This window comes from Gobio gobio (genome assembly GCF_949357685.1).
Source record: "Gobio gobio genome assembly, chromosome: 21".
NCBI classification, from domain to species: domain Eukaryota; kingdom Metazoa; phylum Chordata; class Actinopteri; order Cypriniformes; family Gobionidae; genus Gobio; species Gobio gobio.
This window is the reverse complement of record NC_137117.1, coordinates 2626758-2641402: the sequence shown is the minus strand read 5'-3', so window position 1 is coordinate 2641402 and position 14645 is coordinate 2626758. Positions and strand designations below refer to the sequence as shown.

Here is a 14645-nt window from a genome sequence, read left to right as displayed (position 1 = left end):
ACTCATTGTACATTTGTTTATATAATAACTACAAACGTTTACATCTGAATCAAAATCGTCAGTGTCAGACATTTTCTGCTGAACTACAGTATGCACGCAAGGACAAAATACTGAATGTCTGCAATGCGTTAACCACTAGGGGCCACTAAAACCCCATTTGATTTATTTTAACCTCTAATTTCATGTAATTAAACACCATGGGCCCTATTTTAACGATCTGAAACGCAAGTGTCAAAGCGTGAAGCGCAAGTAACTTTGTGGGCGGGTCTCGGCGCTGTTGCTATTTTCCCGGCGGGATAAATGGCTCTTGCGCCCGGCGCAAATCTAAAATGGGTTGGTCTGAAGTAGCTTCATTATTCATAGGTGTGGTTTGGGCGTAACGTGAATAAACCAATCCGAGCGTCATCCAACATTCCCTTTAAAAGCAGGTGCGCAAGTTCCATTATGGATTGCTATTATTATGGCGTATTTACCAGGCGCACGCCAGGAGCGGTTCACAGCCGAGGAGACTGATGTTCTTGTAAGAGCAGTGAAAGACAGAGAAGTGAAGTTGTAATGTTGTACATTATGGTAAAGGTGATTTCACAGTCTTTTTTTTTTCAGTCTTTCAGTTTTTTCAGTTTTTCAGTCGATTTTTTTTCCTGGTTCTTGACGGACAAACCAATTTGTCAGATGTCCTTATATACATATATGTCTTGCCACTATTGGGCAAACAGGTCTTATCCTTAATTATTACAATTAGCCTGAATCATTTGTAAGCTAGATTTATGCCTATTTTTTTTCACATCTTCGTGGCACACCACAATGATTTCCGTCATCTCATGTATTAATATTTTTTTAGTGTAACAATTTATGATTTGCAAAAATAACTGTTGCATCTGTGTAGATTACATGAGCAAAGTGCGCGTTGTGCACGCTATACATTATGGTCAAGCATGCGCCCTTAAAATAGCATAATGAACAACGCGCAACGCGCCACTGACTTTAGACTAGGTTTTTTCTGGTCAGTGGCGCAATTGTTTAATGGAACAGCAAAATAGCACCAGGGATTGTTTGCGCCGGAACACGCCTCCTTTTTTGCGCTGAACCGCCCAGGTAGCGCAAGTTCATTCACTAGTTTAGCGACGTGCTTCTGTGGAGGGAAAAGCGCGCTTTGCGCGGGTGCAAAATAGGAATGACACATGCGTCTGTGTACAAAGTCAATTGCGCTGGGTGCAAGATAGGGCCCCATGAATACATTTAGAATTAATTTTCTTTTTAACTCTGTTACATTCACCCCCACATAATTACTTGAAACTTAGGCATCACCCAAGGTACAATAAAGCATTCACATGTAATATGCATTTCACATCAAAGAAGAACCTTCCATAAAAAGACAATATGACAATTATCCCATAAGGATGAATCGATAAGAGAGCAGCGCTAAGCTCCCATATCAACAATCGACAATAGAATGTCCACATACATTCCACAATCTCATTCACAGAATAATCAACAAAGGAAATAACCCAACAAAATGCTTAATAATTGGGTAATTAGAGAGGCCCCCCCAACGGTCAATGGTACTCCTCATCCTCAGGTATATTACTTGAACATGAACCAAGGACCTTAAACCAGTCCAGATAAACTAGGAAAGGGAGAAGAAAAAGCTTTCTCAAATGTTCCATAAAAGTAGATTTACTTTCCTAATTAGCAAAAGCACGAAACATAGACTTGTAAACAGCCTCAACATTACGCTTTGCATCCTGAATCACAGCCTGGCCTGACATTGTTTGAATTAATCTGTCAACTGGTTTGATGACACGGCCAAAGGGTGATCTGATCTGTCTGGTGGAACTAGCGTCATCTGCCGCATGTGTGTTCAGAGTCATACCGGAGGACTGTGAGTGTGCTCGAGCAGGCATAACAGCACTTGCAGATTCTATGCTTCCTGAATCTGAACGGCATTCATCTTCAGTGACAGTCACATCAGCCGTTTCTTCATCTGACTCCTCAGATACACTTTCAATAGACATTGATGGAGCAATTTGGGGAGTCGGGTTAACTATAACTTCAGCTGAGATCACAGTTGAAGAAAGTGCTTGACTCACAACAGGTAAGTGAGAAACCCAACTCAATGTTCTATCAGTATCGTCATTCACACGACTGGTCAGAGGAACGTTCTCGCAGGAAATGTCATCATCCATGTGTGTTGGCACGGCTTCACTTAACATCACTGAGCCGTCTTTCAGGCTTGACGATGAACTTGAAGGCATGTTGCTACAGGGGCCACTCACAGCTGGACCCGGACAAGCCACAGAGATCTCTTCAGGCACAGGTAGAAAATCAACCAGCAACAAGAGATTGCGATGGACCACTTTCTCTTGACCAGTGGCAGGGTTCCAAATCCTGTAAGTGTGAGTTTGAGGCTTGCAGTCCACCACAGTGTAAACCGTGGACTCCCATCGATCTGCAACTTTTCTTTTTCCCCTCTCAGCCTTATTCGCCAACAGCACTTGGTCACCCACATTGATGATGAGCCCCTTCACTCGACGGTTATATAGAGCTGCATGTCTTTTCTGTTCCTTTGTGAAATGCTCTTGTGCAATCACCATGGCCTCTTTGAGGTCTTTAACAAGTGTGTTCACAAACTTGTCGTAGCTGATCACATTCTGGTCGTTCAAGACGGAACAGAAGAGAATATCGACCGGAAGACGTGGCACCCTTCCGAACATCAAATAACAGGGTGCATAGCCTGTCGACTCATGTGTCGTGCAATTATACAGGAACGTCAACATCTGCAAACGTCTCGGCCAATCCCTCTTGACGTCCGGAGATAGAGCACGGATCATGTTGCCCAGCGTCCTGTTAAAACGTTCCACACTACCGTTGCCCATAGGGTGGTAGGGGGTGGTGTGTGATTTCTTCACCCCTGATACCCTGAGGAAGTCTCTTATCAGCCGACTCTCGAAACTTGCACCTTGGTCACTGTGGATACGTTCCGGTAGGCCATATATACAAAAATATCTGTACCACAGAACTCTGGCAACTTGCTTGGCAGATTGGTCTCGACACACAAATGCCTGTGCTAGCCTTGTGAAATGGTCAGTCACAACTAAGATGTCGACAGATTTATTCTTAGCATCTTCTGCAGACCAAAAATCAATACAGACCAGCTCTAGCTGTTTCGTAGATGTTATAGTCTCCAAAGAAGCTCTGCCAGAAGGGTCAGGACTTTTACTTATGATGCAGCGTTGACAGTGATGCACAGTCACATACTCTATGCTCCATGTTTAACCAGAAAAAAACGCTGCTTCGCCAAGCTAGCACTCCTGAATTGACCTTGATGTCCACTGTCATCATGAACACTTCTCAGAACTATATCCACCAACGAGTCTGGGACAACATACTGGAAGCGTTTCATCCTTGACAACTGGTCACGAGACACCCTGTAGAGAACACCATTCCTCACAATCAACTTCTCCCAGTGTTTGAGGTAACGAAGCACCGCTGGTGACTCTCCTGCTCTCTCGTCTTGTAGGTCTCTGGCGACTCTCAATGTAAGATATGACTCTTGACAACACTCTGTCATTTATCGGTTTGTCACACAGGTCCTCCACAGAAAACGCTGGCAATGTGTCCTGGTCCGTAGGAACTATCTGAGGTTAGTGATCCACAACTGCCATAGCCCGTGTATCAGCACCAAGTTCCCAATCCACATGTGAAGTCAAGACAGCAGAGACATCAGAGCTTGCAACAACAGTATGGTCCATACTAAAATGATCATTGACTGTGCATGACTGTCCTTGTTGTATAACACTCTCTTCCTGATTTTTATCACACGAACATCTGAAAGCATCCTACACAGAGTTAGATGACATCCCTCTCATATCTGCCAGACTGGTATCTTAGGGCACTCGAAGCAGTCTTTGCGTCACCCCACTCTTGACAAAAGGGACTCTGCTGAGGGAATCAGCAATGACATTCTGAGTTTTGCCAGTTTTGCCACCCAGCGCTGTTCGCAGCAGTCGAGCTTAGGCTTTGTGAGTATATGGGCAAGCGGATTGTTGTCTGTCAGAATGGTGAAATTGTGCCCCTTGAGCCAATGGCTGAACTTTCACAAACGGACCATTTCAGGGCCAGAAATTCCAACCGGTGTGCCGGATAGTTCCGCTGTGAAAGTGATAGGGACTTGCTGGCGAAAGCAACTGGTCTCGCTCTAGTCTCTCCCTCCTGGACTTGTGACAAGACAGCTCCGATACCATCCAAGGAAGCATCCGTCGCCAATATGAAGTGACGCGAGAAATCCAGGTGAGCTAGAACAACACTCCCAACCAGAGACAATTTCAGCTGCTCAACCGCATCATGCTGTGCTTCAGTCCAATCCTCAGGCCTCAACTTCCTGTTTTTCCCTGACCTTCTGGCCTTGAAGAAGAGCGAAGAGTGGTTTTGCTTTGACAGAATAATTTGGAATGAAATGTTGATAATAGTTCACCATTCCCAAAAATGATCTAATTCTCTGCTGAGATGGTGTCTTCCCATCCGCTTCAATCAGGTCAGAACTGTTCAACTTGGAAATGCACTCTACCTTATTAGGATCCGTAGACACTCCGTCCTTGTTTATAACATGTCCCAGAAACTTCACTTACAATCTCAAGAGGTGACATTTTTTTGGAGCAAGTTTCAGGCCATGGGCTCTTAACCTTCCGAACACCATCTCCAAACGATCAAGTGCTACTTGCTAATTCGGGCCAAAGACGATCAGATTGTCTATATAACACAGAATGCTGAGAAAGTTTTGATCGCCAAAAATACTGTTCATCATCCGCATAAAGCAGCCAGGGCTATTGCAAAGACCTTGAGGTAGCCTGTTGTACTCAAACAGGCCCATAGGCGTGGTAAAGGAAGTGAATTTATGATCATCCTCATGAAGCGACATGTTGTAAAAACCTGACGTGAGGTCCATCGTACTGAACAGAGCATTACCACCAAGCGCCGCCAGGCAATCTGCTTGATGTGAAAGAGGGTGGGCATCCTTAAATGTTCTTCTGTTTAACCAACAGAAGTCAGTACAAACCCGAAGATCCCCATTCTTCTTCCACACTAAAACAAGTGGAGATGCATACTCACTTTGTTCTTTTTCCTCCATCTCCGTCAGGACCTGGTGCAGCTTCTGTTATTGGCTAGGGACTACTCACCTAAATGGAAGTCGGAACGGCCTGGGGACCGAGAGGTGGATTCTATGTATGAAGCCCGTAGCCTCTCCACAGTCAAGGTGATTTCTTGAAAAGATGTCCTCATAAGTTAAGATCAAACTGACTAATCGCTTCTTGCACTGGTCAGAAACGTCACATGACTCTACATCAAGGTCAGACAGTCCAATGGATTTTAACCTTTCACTTGCAGATGTCGACTGGGCCCTGCTGGCAGACAAACCCATGGAGCAACTGACAAGGGGAGGTATGAGTCTTTCCGCACTATCAACATCCTCAAGTGCAATGCAAGGGTATAGGTCAGCCAGTTTTGAATTCCGTCTCAGCAGCACAAGTCTCCCTGATGTGTTGATCACCTTCAAAGGGACCCATCTGTCACGCCACAACGATGTGACAAGTCTGGCCACCATGATACCTCTGGGTATCGAATGAGAAGTGGTGGGCTCTGTCATGACAGCACTGCCTGGTGAGGAAACAGCTGATTTCAATCTCCCCCACACCAAATATTCAAAACCAGGCTCAAGACAAACAGCTGAATTGCATCTTACTGTGCCAAGTTTCTCAGGCATATCTTTACCTCTCCAGTGATTTAGTCCAGCGAGCATAGACAGAAAGCTCTCAGATTCAGGATCCATTGATGTAGGGCCAGACACAGCTCTCCAGAAACCCTCACACTTCTTGAAATGTCACAGAATATGTTTGATGACATTAGTTCCAATTATGAGTTCGTCATGCTGGCCGGGAACCACTAAAGTAGGTACAGTCATCTTCAAGCCATAAACTTCCATTGTCAGATTGAATACGGATTTAGGCTTGAAAAGCAATCCACCACAGCCCACAAGGACTACATCAGTGCTCAGCTCACTGCTTCCATCAACTACTCCCGCTTTTCTCAGCTTCATCACAGCTGCGTCATTTAAGGTGCATGCCATTGGTCCACTATCCATCATGGCTCCCAATGTCACTTTCTCCGATTTTCACAGGTCTATAAAAGAGGCTATCGTGTCCCCCAACAACTTGCATGTTCTGATGCACAATATTTTGTTAATCAACACTGTTTTCAATCAATTGGCATACATCTTCACACTCAGTAACAACTTGGGAGTGAATTCCAAGAATGACCCGTACTGCCTCCCTCCAAATATGGGTCCACTAGTTTCCCTCCATATCGTCCCGGACAGAAGAACGTTTTGGACATTCAAGTTTTGCATGTCTAGGTGAGAAGCAAACAAAACACAACTTACCCGACATGCAGTGCGTCACTGTGCTGTGCTTGCTGTCACCGCATTCCCGAAAGTTATTTCTGCTAAAGTGCTGTTGGAACCTCGAACTGCCTCTGTGAGAGGGAACTTCACGTGTCTAAACTCTATCCATCAGCTGCTCTAACATCTCCATCATTCGTGAGAGCACTTGACCTTCAGGCTGCTGTGTATTCTGTATCACAGTTTGGACTGCAGGCAGATTTGGAGCAGGACATGGCCGACGTTGAATAGTACTGGGCTCCACCAAGAGTTCCGGCTGCTTACATGTAATTATCACCAATGATGAACTCGATATGTCCTGAGCAGCAGACTGTGGAAAACTCACATGATCATCATGCACAGTACATTCCTTGTTAAGCACTACTGAAGTGTGGCTCGTCACATACACACCAGCACGCAGAGTCCTGCACGGGTACGGGTGACCAGCGAATATTGCTGAAACGGGTGAAAAACATCCTACTATGTCGGATACGGGTGCGGGTCGGGTCGGACAAGGGAGAAACACGGGTCTAAACACGGGTTTTAAAAAGTCACGTGCAAACGAATATAGGCCTATATATAAAAATATATGCATGTATATTGTAGATGTGTTCCTAAAAATATGCATATACAAAAATATGCCTTGCCTGTATTTCAAGTTGATAAAATAATTTCAAATCCATATCAGTTTATTTGTGGCCGTGCGCCGCGCGCGCGCGCTCTGCCTGCACTGCAGTCGCCGAGATGGATCCTGAGGAGTTGAAGAAAAGATAGCCACAAATGTGGAACTTCATCGCTGAGGAAGCACGCAGATAACTGTGGTAACAAACCAAGCACAAGCGGTTCTATCGAACTGTATTTTTGTTATGTTTCCTGAGTTTGTTCTCTTAATAACAGTGTCTTAGTACATTAAGCCTTGTTAAGCGTTTTTCACGTTAAGCGTTTTAGAATGTCCCGGCTGAAGTTGTCCTTGTGTTAATGGTCGTGTAATAACTTCTTTATGCTGGCAATAAACTGTTTTGTAAGTGTGTCTATAATGTGATATGCTAAACTGATTTTATTGCGGGTACGGGTCGGGTGTCGGTTCTGTTTTAAGCGGATCGGGTCGGGTGCGGATTTGATTTAGTGCTGTTGTCGGAAAACAGGTAGAATGTGGTTTTAAGCACTGCGGGTACGGGCGGGTGCGGATTTACAAAATCGGACCCGTGCAGGACTCTGCCAGCACGACCCATGTATTCTCTTTGATAGTCGTCAATCCTGCTCTGTATGTCTTTAGCTTGTCATACCTTGTCTATGAAGGCCATCATTCGCCAGATCAGCAGCCTTGTTGATCCGGATACAATAATCTACTGGATTCTCTCTGGCTCTGGGAAGAGTAGAATAGAAATCTGCAAGAGGTAGGCATGAAGAAGTATCACTGAAATACTGTAGCAAAATATTGTAAATCAGATCAGGGTACTGCTGTGCATCAAGCGTGCAATCACTACGCAGACTGATCTTAACGACATCTTTTGCTTTTCCAGCAAGCCTGCTCATAATTTCCTCTGCTTGTTCTGAGATGGGACATTTCTGCTTTCTTATACAAGCTTTGGTTCTATTAACCCACTCTTTTATACAATACTTGTCAGATCGGTCACCACGGAACATGTCATGTTCTGATCCCACGAGTACTGACACTTGTGGTACTATCATTGGCATAGATTGTTCTGGTATCATCTGAGATCGAGTGTGGTCAAACGAATCGCTCTGGCAGTTGTTGCTTGCATTTTCTAAGCCTGCTGAAAGTAATATTGAGACGATTGATTCTCCAATCTGTGAACCTAACTGGCCCACCCTATCTGTGAGGTGGCTAAGAGCATCCCTCTCAACGTTAGGTGTTGAAGTACAAGGGAAATCAGCTGCGGCACGCTGTAGCGTATTAGGGTTACATATATATTTAAATTAAAAATTAGCTCAATAGGGAATTGTGGGTATTACTATTTAGGGATTTATGATTAATCATAACGGGTTATAATCTAATCACCAATCTCCAAAATCACCCAAAATGGGAATACCTCACCTCGGTATTTATGCAATATAATATATATATATATATATGGTTAACAACAATTTATTGTAATTAACTACAGATATATCTATATTAAATAATCACAGAATAACCCCAAGGGAGTTGTTTCAAAATTCCTCTCCGTTCCGTTTAAAGAACGAGCGGAGATTCCTTATCCACTCACCAGGTCTATTCTTCCTACCCAATTTTCGGGAAGTTTATCCCTCTGGCCACAAAGGACAAACTTTCCGAGTTATGGTATTAATTAAAGCATTCAACGATGCTTATAAGAGCTCGTAGCTTAGATCTGACATTAAAGGGACTCGTGTTCCGTGAGCAAACAATGACAATCAAAACGTGAATATCATGGTTTTAATAAAGATTAATACTACGATTACATATGACTACATAAAGAATACATGTATTTACAGAATAGTGGAAAGTAAAGAGGAGGATGAGGGGAAGGGAAAGGAAAGGAAGGAGGGTAAGATCGTGTCCGATCCGACACCTTCCCAGACAAAACCATTGGAGCCAGCAAGAAATATCACCTTAAACAGGGGTACAATCTTTAAAACGCATCTAAATTTCGGTAGAATTGATACTTGCATGGTTTCTTGGTGTTGTGTAAAGCAAGATGCGTGCGTTGGCGTTTCTCAGAGAGTTTGCGCGCTGAAGCGTTCTCTCCGTTTGGTTCTTCCAGAGCTTCGTTGGTCCGCGGGACTTTTAAAGGTGTCGTCTTGGAGGGAAAGTTCATCTCGTCCAGCTAAGTGCGTCCGCTGACTGCGTCGCGGAACGCGTCGATCTTCAAAGGAAACATCAGCTTGGCTGGACCGCGCCGGCTCGCAGGTCGAAAACCCGCGAGCCGCACTGATGAGATGGGAGGAAAAGGGAATTTGTCTCGTCCGGGGTCCTTGCAAGGTGACTGAGCAACAATGTGTAGGTGTTTCTGTCCTTTAACGTCCATTAACTACGCCCACTTTCCCGGCGGCAACCAATCGTTGGTGTGCATTTCAGGCGGGAGAGAGTTTCTTTGTTCGGACTTTATTACTCAATGGAATGTTCTCGCTGGGAGCCAGAATTAGTAAAGTTTCACTCCAAAGACCTAACCATACTAGTGGTACGTCTCATAATCATATACTTTGTACCATTGACTGAGACAGAGAAAGAGGAGCATTTAGACATCAGACATGCCTGGGTTTACAGACATGAAGGCAGTGCATCTTCTATACAGAGCGATTTGGAGCGTTTAAGATCGCTCTTACATCACACAAGCATAAGAAATATAGGGAGCATGCATACACTTAAGAAATCATCATATATGTAATTTCTGGGATAGTTTAATTAAAGGCTAAATAGAGGGGAATGCTTGTGGGTGTGTGTGTGTGTGTGTGTGTGTGTGTATTAGAGTCACACGACCCATGGCCCCTCCAGACTGAAGGGTGAGGGAACTGTTCTGGCTGATTAACATCTGATTGAAGTTCAGAAAGGGCCATCACTAACAATTCTGGTCAGGCTCTAGCTGGTCATTAAACAGTCGGAGGCGCCATTTGTCCCAGTCAGGTTGGAGCCAGTGGGGCAGAAATTTAATTTATATGCAGAGCTGTTTGGAGGAAAGCATCTCTGATCACTTTGATCCTAGCTGGGAGACACTCCAGACGCTACATTCCCATTTTGTCATGTGACGAGGTCCGAGTGACGAGGTCCAGGTGGGTCATGATGGTCGGATGGCAGGTGGATCATGGTGGTCGAGTGGCAGGTGGTCTCTACTTGTTCTCAGCCTTTGGTTCCTCAGGCTGAGAGTCCATCTCGATGAGATTTGGCATTGTCTCTGTCTTGGTACCTCCCTTCCGTGGGTTTCGTTTGAATCCCAGGAGGAGAGAGGCCGTGTTCTTGGTCATGGGCTCTCGCATTTCGTGGACCCTCTTGAATAGGATGAAAGCCAGGCCCAGTGTTAGCGTGTAGCATAATGCTGTAGCAAGGTAAAGAGCTGTGTCAATTGGCTAGGACCCCCTTTCTCAATCTTTAGTTCCAGTTCTGGATCTAGAGTGAAGTTGTGATTCTTGAAGAAGGGTGGGGTTTCCAGCTCTGACCAGTGCTCTTCACTTGGGAGGTATTACGATGCCAGATCATCAAGGTGGAGGATGGCACCCTTTGGTACGTGAATCCACACACTCTGGTCGTTTGTGTCCCCTGGAGTGATGGTCACTCCACGGCAGATAAGGCAGGCAGTAGCCAAGTTCAGGTCTCTGACCTTGTGCAACAGGTGTCGAGGCAGCAGGTGCCATGACGGTGCGTCACCTGTCATCCTGAAGTCCGTCTGTGTGGCGCAGGTTTCTGCTTGTGGTCTCAGGAAGTGGTAAGGGGTCTGTGTGGCCTGAAGAGGGTTTCAGACTGACCTAGTGCTGGTGACAGGAGGGAAGCAGGTAGTTGTTAGCCTCTCAGTCACGAGAAGTCAGAAGGATCGGAGTTCTGCTCTGCTTCTTGTGGCAGTGCTGTTGTGAGCTTGCCTGAGCTGTGTGTGGCAAGGAGTTGGAAGCTTGTCCTTTGCAGTCCTCATCTGGTGAGTCCTGTTCAGGGGCTATTTTGCTGGTGTCAGCAGCTCCTGTGACCCTGAGATAGTAGTGTCCAGCTGTCCCTGTGCAGCCTCCGCTTGACACCTGCGTGAAGGGTTTGGCAGAGGGCGTTGTTGTCGACGGCTGTGGGACATCCTGTGGTGTGCGCAGGGTGGACGCGCTGTCTTCCGTGGCTCCGCCCAGTGGCTTGTCTGGTACTTGGCGTTTGCCATAGTGACAGTTCTGCATGTGTTTGATCTGTCCAGCTGCTCTCATGGTTCAACAGCTGTCTGAGCCACTTCAGGTGTAGTTTGTCAATGTGCTGGTGAGCAGTGTAAGTTCTGACAAAACTAGAGTCTCTTGTTTGATGCAGCAGGGTCGTCTGACACCCAGTCACAAGTTCAAAAGTAGACACATGAGTTGATTCATGCGGGGTGGCTCTGATGGTCATGAGCACCAATGGACGTTTCACATCCCAGTCTTTCTGGTTGGCAGACACATACTTTCTCAGCATGCTGGCTGGTGACAACTTGGGCAGTGGGCTTTCACCCCCCTTTTGAGCTTGGAACTCTTGGCTGGGGGTTTCTTGTCCCACTTGTCAGGGGAAACTGTGTGGTGCGTGTTTCCCCTTGCTGTTCACTATGCGATGTACATGTGAACTTCAGTTCTCTGTGAACAGTTTCAAGTTCTTTGTCTTGAATAGTCTTTTTTTTTTGTTTTTTTTTTAACCAAATCTTGGACCTTGGCATGGGCGTTTGCAAGTGGGTTTCACAAGCTTTGGCCTTGCTGTTTCTTTCTTTCAGTTCAATCTTTGCTCTTGTTAGGAGAGCTTCACCTCGTTGGAGTTTTTCTTTTGGTTCCTCTTCGGATTCTTTCTCCAACTGCTCTCTGTGCTTGTCTCTATACGAAGTTCTGCCGGGGCATTTTGGAGTCTCTCAACTTCCTCCCGAAGTTGTAGGTCCGTTCCGTCCTTCCGTCCGCGTCGGTCCTGGGTCTCGAGGAGTAGCTGATCTAATCGACTCTGCGCGTGGTCCTGGTTCCTACGGGCCTCCTCGGCATGGAGCTTCAACGCTGCCGTTCTTGGCTCAGGGGCTGCAGGTCACCGTGGCTTTAGGCAGGAACGCAGTCGTCCTGGTGCTCGATCAGGTCTCGACGTGATCCCAGTGGCGGTGGGGCTGGATGAACGGGACACACCGCTTACTGTGGGCAAGAGAGAGACAACACAAAATAGGCCAATGCAAGTCCGTATAGGGTGTAGTGCTTATAGCCATATGTGACTATTTAATTGTGTGTGCAATTTTGGACTAACTGGTGCAGACAGTTAGTGGAATCTAGGCCGTGCACCTGTTGTCTTGGCCGTGAGCGGCCAGGTGGGGCCGATTTGTGTGGGTGAGTGCCGGATTTAAATAACAATTTTGACAGTGCGGTAGCCTAGTGGGTCATTTACTGACACTGGCTGCTGATCGTCAATCTATTATTCAGCTTTCCTTGATGGCTCTCATAGGTTCTGTCTTTAGGTGAACTGGAAGAAACTAAACAACAGAATAGTAGAGTAGAAAAGAAAAGAAAAGGGCGAAATATCCAAGAATACTAAGAAGGCACGAAATAAAACAGAATGAGAACATGAGAAGAGATAGATATGGGAAGGCTCTAAGCTTAATACCAATGCTAGGGTTTATGACAGGGCCAACGAGTGAGGGGGCGCTGTTGAGCTATAAAGCCTAGGGGAAAGGTATGGCTTACAAAAAAAAGAAAGGTGTGGCCAAACACTTAAGTGACCGGGAATATGTATATTCTAGGGCTTGCAATAGGTGAATGGGCTTATTTAACTTACTATGCCTGGGGTGAATCGGGGTCGCTTCAGGTGAGAACCGATGGTGAGGTCAATCTCGCCGGCCGTCCCTGGACACTCGACCGCGGTGTTCCCAGATCCTCGTCCCTTGGTACCACGGTGCGCCCACTCAAACAGCGTGTGACTTTTAGCATGACTGGGCAGCACTCAGGTAAGTTTGGTCAACGGCCAGACTGAAGGGTTGAAATTGGGTTTCCTCTGAAATCCCTTTGGAGTCCAAACGGAGGATCAGAGTAATTAACCAAGATGCCCTTGAGCGGTTCAGTTGGACTCGTTGACTTCTCCCTGGAGTGCCCGAAATGCTTAGTCTGCTGCGTGCCGCAGCCAATGGTACGGAGACAGGTGTCTGCGATTCACACACGACCGGTGTCAGTTACGCAGGCCAGGTGACTCCACTCACCGGAACCCAGCCAGAAGACAACCGGAAATTCACCACAAGCACTAGGGGAGGTACTACCTGTAAATATATAAATGGCTAACAAGGAAAACGTGACATCAGCTTAGCTTAAACTTGTTTGAACCAAATTCAAATAATTCTGTAAAGTGAGTGAGGTAAAAGACTATTCAATAAATAGTACTAAAACATAAAATGATGATAATGTTGGTAATTATCAGAACAACCTTGAAAAAGGGAGAAATAGAATTAATTAAATTAATCTATTCAGAAATGGAGCCAAAGGAGAAGAGAGAGAGGAGAGCCAACTTATGAGAGTGCCCAACAGGGGGCGTGCTACTGATAAGTGGCTGTCGCAGGCTGAAAAGAGAAGGCTTAATTTAAATTCAGGTTCAAACTTGCTTAAACCAAAATTTAAATAAGTGCAGGGTATCAGACTGGTATGAAATGGAAGAAACCAATTGATAAACAAATAACAATAAAAAGGAAAGAAAAGAACAGACAAGCAAAAATAACTCAAATTGAAACAATGAGAAAGAAAGGGAAACTGACTTAGCAGGAGATGTCACAAAAGGGGCCTATTCCCCTTAGGTAGCATCACTGGCTGAAAGGAGAACTTAATTTAAATTCAAATTCAAACTTTGTTTAAACCAAATTTAAATAAGTGTGAGAAGTCATTGAACCCGAAAGATTGAATGATACCAAACAATAGCAATAACAGGAAATAAATGAAAATAATTATAATAGTAAACAAATAAAATAACGAGAGTTCGCTTGAGAGAGTTTAATAAGGCAAACATCTGCAGACGTCCACAAGATGGCGTAGTGGAGTCAGGCGTGGGTAATTTGAGAGGTGCAGCACACCTAGCGGGCTGCCCCCTTGTGTTACTCGGAGGTATTACACTACCCAAAATTAGGTGATTATGAAGCTTGAGCGTCCGACAATGGGGAGGGTCCAGCTTCCTAATGCAGCAATTTAACTGCAATCACAAGTGTGAAGAGAATTTGTTTTCAAATTTCCTTTTTGCCAATTTTGAAGCACAGAGTGTGTGGACGGATTTATTTACCGCATATACACACAAATGTAGAACAGAGCATTTTCTCTGCAACAAATTTTAACGTGATCAAGGTTAAAATAAAATACTCCCATTCACACATCAAGCAGATACTGGCCAGCAGTTTTTTTCTGGTTGATTTGTGCAAGGTGTGCGTTCTGGTTAGCTATGCCAAAACTCCACCTAAGGGGGTGAGATCGCTAGCGATTGATAAGGCCTTTTACAAAACGAATAAGAGGAATACGCTCAAATTGTCATCACACTGAGAGAAGATTTCTTCGTTCTCACAGGTGGCATCACGCACAGGTGGCA

The 14645-nt window shown here is 45.3% G+C and overlaps 1 protein-coding gene across 2 annotated transcripts in view; it reads left to right on the top strand.

The window, feature by feature from the left end:
• The window catches only part of LOC307117643 (E3 ubiquitin-protein ligase TRIM39-like), a 56277-nt gene that overhangs the window by 27380 nt on the left and 14252 nt on the right, over nt 1–14645 (top strand). The window lies entirely within an intron of this gene.